The sequence below is a fragment of the Acomys russatus genome, chromosome 7 (genome assembly GCF_903995435.1).
Source record: "Acomys russatus chromosome 7, mAcoRus1.1, whole genome shotgun sequence".
In the NCBI taxonomy this organism is placed as follows: domain Eukaryota; kingdom Metazoa; phylum Chordata; class Mammalia; order Rodentia; family Muridae; genus Acomys; species Acomys russatus.
Genome location: NC_067143.1, coordinates 13,773,554 through 13,780,285, shown reverse-complemented (window position 1 = coordinate 13,780,285; position 6,732 = coordinate 13,773,554). Strand labels below are relative to the sequence as shown.

General features: G+C 39.6%; 1 pseudogene; it reads right to left on the bottom strand.

Moving 5' to 3' along the window:
• Window positions 1-452: 452 nt before the first annotated feature.
• On the bottom strand, window positions 453-5,597 carry LOC127192440 (heterogeneous nuclear ribonucleoprotein A3-like; annotated as a pseudogene).
• Between the last annotated feature and the right edge of the window lie 1,135 nt (window positions 5,598-6,732).

Genomic DNA, 6,732 nt, shown 5'->3' with positions numbered 1-6,732 from the left:
TTCATCCATCATATCCAGCATTCTGGAAAAAAAATCATCTAAAATTCAAAAGGCTGGAATTTCACTGATTATAAAATAATGGCTTTTCCCCCCTAGCAAACTAACAAAGACATGTAATACAAATGTTACTAACTCTTCATAATTCAGGATTATTCTGCTCTCATAATTTTCACATTTTTGCCCTATTTATTCTCACCGTCTTGGTGCACCAGGTAAAAATAAGCAGGTTCATATGTTACAGCTGTGCTGGCTGCAGCCATTGCATTTTATAGTACATAAACATGTTGGTTGTTTTCTAATGTTAAAAATTCCTTAATTTTTTATTTCTGGGACCACTATCACAATTTACAGGGCAGTGTGCCTGATGTAATGAAAGGAAAAAGAGAAAGACGATGCTACAATGGATAAAAGACCTCAGGAATGTACATCTAATTGACACTACATTGCATTGGTCAATAGCTGCCCTTTTTGCAGACTGTGGCTATGACAGTCCTGAACAAGAAAGGTTTTCTGTTTAAGCTGCAGTAACTTTTCTTACTATGGATCATCACTCCTTCTGTGGCAGATTTTTACAGTTCATCTAATGTGTTTGGGACGACTGCCTCAAAGTAACCTGCAGCTTTCCTGACAACTCCTCTCTCTCTCTCTCTCTCTCTCTCTCTCTCTCTCTCTCTCTCTCTCTCTCTCTCTCTCTCTCTCTCTCTCTCTCTCTCCTGCTAAGAATTTTAGCCATTTTCTGCTATTTTTTAAAAACCTTCTGCTATCATAACCACCACTTCCACCACCAGATCCAAAGCCACCACCATAGGGACTGCCTGAGCTTCTTCCACCAAAACTGCCCCCTTTCATGGGTCCATAATTTGATTGCTGTTTTCTACTATAATTTCCAAAGTCATTATAGTTCCCACCACCATAGTTACTTCCACCAAAATTTCCTCCTCCATTGTAACCACCATATCCTCCTCCTCCTCCACCATGTCCGCCACCTTGGTTTCCATATCATGGTCCACCACCACCATAACTTCCTCTACTATTGTAACCAGGACCACTGCTATAGTTGCCACTGTCACCTCCAAATCCATTATATTTGGAGATGACACATTCACAATTACCTCTGCTGCCACCACCTCCACCACAATTACCTCCTTCCCCACCAAAGTTTCCACTATGATCCATAAAATTGCCAGATCCACCTCTATGGCTTCTCTGTGATTCAGCAGACTGCATGTCTTGTTTAGAAATGACCTTTCTCCATTCATAATTATGCCCATTAATAGTGTGGGATTTCTAAACAACAATTTTATCAACTGTGTCATGCTTATCAAAGGTTATAAGAGTAAATCCTCTCTTTTTTCCACTCTGCCTGTCTTCCATAACTTATATGCTTTCAGTCTTGCCATACTTTTCAAAGTAGTCTCTCATTCTTCTGTATTGTCTTCAATACCACCAATAAAAATTTTCTTTACCATTTAATGAGTACCAGGCTTTACAGAATCCTCTCTAGAAACAGCTCTCTTTGATTTCACCACATGTCCATCGACCCTGTGTGGCCGAGCACACATTGCAGCATCCACCTGTACAACCCAAGAGTAGGTCACAAAACCAAAGCCCCTGGAAAATTTTTTTGGGGATCACTCTGTAAGTTTGCCCCATTTCTCAAAGCGTTCTCTTAAGCTATCACCTGTGGTTTCAAAGCCCAGGCCACCAATAAACAGTTTCCTCAGCTCTGTTCTGTTTCCTTTGGATCATGGCCTTCCACATTGAGAGCAGACTTGCCTCTTCCAACTTGAGTTCAATATGGGACCGAGATCATGTTGGCTTTCTTAAACAACTGCTCTTTAAACAATTACTCTTTCCTCCATTAATTAGTTAACTAACTTTACATCCCTATTGCAGCATTCTCTCCTTCCTCTCCTCCCAGTCCCTCCCTCTCATCTCTCTTTGTCCCCTCCAATGCCCTTTCTCCTCACAGAAGAGGAGGCTTCCCATGGCTATCAGCTCACCTAGGCAGTAGGGACTAGGCACATCTTCTCCTATTGCGGCTAGATAAGGCAGCCCAGTTAGGGGGAAAGGATCCAAAGGCAGGCAACAGAGTTAGAGACAGTTTCTGCTCCAGTTGTTAGGGGGCCTACATGAAAACCAAGTTGCACATCTGTTACATACGTGTAGGGGGCTTTCTTTGGTTGATGGTTCAGTTTCTGTGAGCCCCTTTGGGCCCAGGTCAGTTGATTCTGTAAGTTTTCTTGTGTTGTCCTTGACTGCTCTGGCTCCTTCAACCCTTCCTCCCCATCTTCCACAGGATTCCCCAAGCTCCACTTAATGTTTGGCTGTGGGTCTCTGCATCTGTATCCATCAGCTGCTAGATGAAACCTCTCTTATGCTAGGTTCCTGTCTGCAAATAAAGGAGAATATCATTAGTGGTGTCAGGCATTGGCTCTCTCTCATGGGCTGGGTCTCAAGTTAGGCCAGTCATTGGTTGTCCATTCTCTCAACTTCTGCTCCATCTTTGTTCCTGCACTACTTTCAGTCAGTACACATTTTGGCTTGAAGGTTTTGTGGGTGAGTTATTGTTCCCATCCCTCCATTGAAAGTCTTGCCTGGTTACAGGCAGTGGCCATTTCAGGTTCCATATCTCTTGTTGCTAGGAGTCTTAGCTAGGGTCACCCTCATGGATTCTTGGGAGTTTCCCTTGTCCTAGGTTTCTGGCTTGTCCCACAGCTGCCCCCACATACCAATTTCAGTTCTCTTTCCCAGACTTCTCTTTCTCTCAGTCCTCCCTGAACTTGATCCTTCCTGTTCACCTTCTCACCCCATCCCACACCCAGTTTCCTCTTTCCATACTTTAGATGTCTATTTTATTTCTCCTTTTGAATGAGATTCAAGCATCCTTCCACGGGGCTTCCTTGTTGTTTAGTTTTGTTGGGTATGTGGATTATAGTATGGTTATCCTGTACTTTCTGGCTAATAGCCACTTATAAGTAAGTACACGTCATGTGTCTTTCTAGGTGTGGGCTACCTCACTCAGGATGTTGAAAGGATTTCATATGTAATTGAGATTTATTGGAGGATATTGGAACTTCAAAATAAAACAAAAGGCTTAGAAAATGAGCATAAGAAAAGTAATTTCAACAGTGCCATAAAAAGGAAATACAGAGATAATGAAAAAAACGATGTGGCTAGAAGAATTTAATTGAAATTGTGTATTTAAAATATTTTTTCCTAGCCAAAGGCTACACAGAGAAACCCCGTCTCAAAAAACAAACAAAACAAAACAACAACAACAACAAAAGAAAATATTTTCCTGGATTAAACAAATAAACACATAGAGAAAAGAAAAATCAATTGTCTGTTTTTGAACAATTCTGTTTCAAAATTTAAATGCAAAACAACTTCTATTGGAAAAGGTGACAATAACAGATTTTTTTTTTTTTTTGGTTGGTTCAACATAAGATCCAACCAGATGTAGCTAATGGGAACAGATTCAGAGACTCACAGCCAAACATCAGGCAGAGAGAAAGCTCAAACTGGAGATCTTTATCAGGTTTCTCCCCTTGAAGCTTGGGGAAGTCCATGGAAGAGAAGGAGGAAGGATTGTAGGAGTCAGAGGGGTCAAGGACAGTATGGGAACATGGTCCATAAAATTAACTAAGCAGGGCTCATTGGGGCTTATAGAGACTGATGCAGCAATCACGGAGCCTGCATGGGTCTGGGCTAGGTCCTCTGCAAATGTTATGGTTGTGTATCTTGGTGTTTTCTGGGACTCCTAACAGTGGAGTGAAGGTGTCTTTGACACTTTCACCTGCTCTTAGGACCCCTTCCTACTACGTGGTTGCCTCATCCAGCCTTAATATGAGGGTTTATGTTTAGCTTTCATGTAACTTTTTATGCTGTATTCTGTTGATATCTTTGTGAGGCCTGCTCTTTTCTGAAAGAAAACTGAGGAGGAGTGGATCTGGGGGAGAGGGGAGGTGTGTGTGTGTGTGTGTGTGTGTGTGTGTGTGTGTCTGTGTGTGTGTGTCTGTGTGTGTGTGTAAATAGAAGGAGCAGAGGGAGGGGAAATGCAAACAGGATGTATTGTATGAGAGAAGAATAAAAAAGATGAAAAAATGATTTATCATTTCAAATGATTACTTCTGTGTAGTAAAAAGTTTAAAATACTGATGTTTATTAAAAAAAAAATCAAGCCAGATGAAATCCCAGCACGGATGGTGAAAGCGTTCACAAATTCCTACCTCTCCCTAAGGAGCTATTGGCAGAGATGTAGTTGATGGCTGCCGGAAAGGAAGAAGCTTTCTTCTTGAATATAGGCCCTGAGAGACAGCCTGTGTTCTAGCAGGTGGCCCTACCCCCATGCACACCCTGGCAGCACTAAGTGGACTCAGTGTTTTTAAAAATAGAGCACATGAAGTCGAGAGAGGATATTGATAGAGGGGATAGTGGAGGGATTGGAAGTGAGGGAATAAAATTGGGTTTATCAAAACACTTTAAATACACACTTGGCACTCAGAGGAAGGACAGCAGGTTACCAAGAAGAGACTTGATACCCTATGAGCATATACAGGGGGAGGTGATCCCCCTCAGGAACAGTCATAGGGGAGGGGAATAATGGGAAAATGGGAGGGAGGGAAGAATGGGAGGATACAAGGGATGGGATAACCATTGAGATGTAACAAGAATAAATAAAAAAAAAATGGAAAAATAAAAAACAAAACAAACAAAAAAACCAAATATACTTGGTTTATAAACCCAGAGGTCTGGGATGGGGGTGCTCACTCTCTTGTTTCTCCCTCTGTATCTCCCTGTCTTTGTCTTTCTTTTAAGACTGGATAGAGAAATAGTTTAGTGAATTAAAATCTAGCTTTTCGGAAAAAAAAAAAAAAAAAAAAAGAAACTCTCAATAATAGCTAAAGTAAAGAAATAAACTGACCCAAGAGAAATGTGATCAAATGTCTTCTATTGAATTTCAACAAAACTTTGAGGTTATATTTCAGAACAAAATTTGAATGTTTGAGGTCATGTGAACTACCTTGGAAGAATGCTCTGTGTAACTTTGACCTACTCCAACATTGTCGTATAATTTTGTTAAGAATGTATATTTTGTTTGTGATAGTGATATTTTAAAAGCTATCTTATCGTATGCTGAGCAGCTAAATAATTGATGATTTTTACTTTCATTTAGAAAATGACTTCTCCAAATCTTAGGTATTAATCATTCTCAAATCAATCATGTTTATGAGAGCATGAACTATTTAAAAATAGTAATTATTATTTTTGATCCACAAATAATGTGTTGCTACCCACTGTCATCTCCATAACAAGTCACCTGAAGTCCATCTGTCAGGTTGGCATGCGTTGTAAAAACCCAGATAAGTTGAGATGATGGTTAGGGTTAGAGTGTAATGTTATACTCAGTTGTCCCTCCTCACCACCACAAACACCCTACCATTGCAGAGTACAGGGAAACAATTGTTCAATAATTAGTGTCAGTTCTTACCTGACTTAATGAAATGCTCATAAAGTAATTTCTTGGATAAGAAAGGTAATTTTTGCAAATTTATAATGATCATGATCTTTGAGATAGTGGACTGTAGAACCATTATGAACAGGCATATATTGCTCCTCAGTTACTTTAAAAAAAGCTTTATGTATTTGTTATGTATACTGTGCTCTGCCTGCATGTATGCCTGCATGACAGAAGAGGGCATCAGATCACATTATAGATGGTTGTGAGCCACCATGTGGTTGCTGGGAACTGAACTCAGGATCTCTGGAAAAGCAGTCAGTGCTCTTAATCTCTGAGCCATCTCTCCATCCCCTCCCTCAGTTATGTCCTTATTGATGCCACAGAGACAGGCGCTGTCAGGGAACATGTGCAGATTGACGACACCTCCTGTATCATGGATCTGAATAAGAACTTTCTGGATGACAGCAACAGACCTTCCTGTCTGTTCTGTCCATGCTGGGGGGGGGGGGGGGCGGTATAATGTTTGCTAACTGACATAAAATGGAGGCAATGTGAACATCAGTTCAAAATGAACACAAAGAAAGAACTATGTAACTTCTCATTGTAAACATTTTCTACCATGGAGTGAAATTGTTGAAAGTATATTATATATATATATATATATATATATATATTTCAGAAAATGTAAAAAAATCTTTAAGTATAATTTGTCTTTGTTTTTTTCTATTTTTACCTAATTATTACTTTTATTTTTAAAACTATAATGTATTTATATCATCACTGAACTCTACTATCTGTTTATGAAACCAGTTGTCTTTGTAGGCTAAACAAAAATAACACTAAAATAGTTTTAAATATTATAATCTTAGAGCTCTTAATATTAAGTCTATTTTTTGTTTGTTTGCTTTTTTTGTTTTTTGTTTTGTTTTTGATACAGGGTTTCTATGTGTAGCCTGGCTGCTCTGGAACTCACTTTGTAGACCAGGCTGGCCTCGAACTCACAGAGATCCCCCCGCCTTTGCCTCCGCAGTGCTGGGATTAAAGGCCTGTACCACCATGCCGGGCCTCAGATATCAAGTCTTATGAAGTCTTTGGTAAAGATTAAGTGAAAGTTTGAGCTCTGAAGATTAAGTAAATATTTTGTGACAACAGAAAAATAAGGAACGTAATATTACTCATAAAAGCTGAGTTTTCCTGGGAGGTTTGGGTTCTTTATAGACATAAAATTTGATAGGGAAACATAATGAAGATTAAATTCATCACATGAC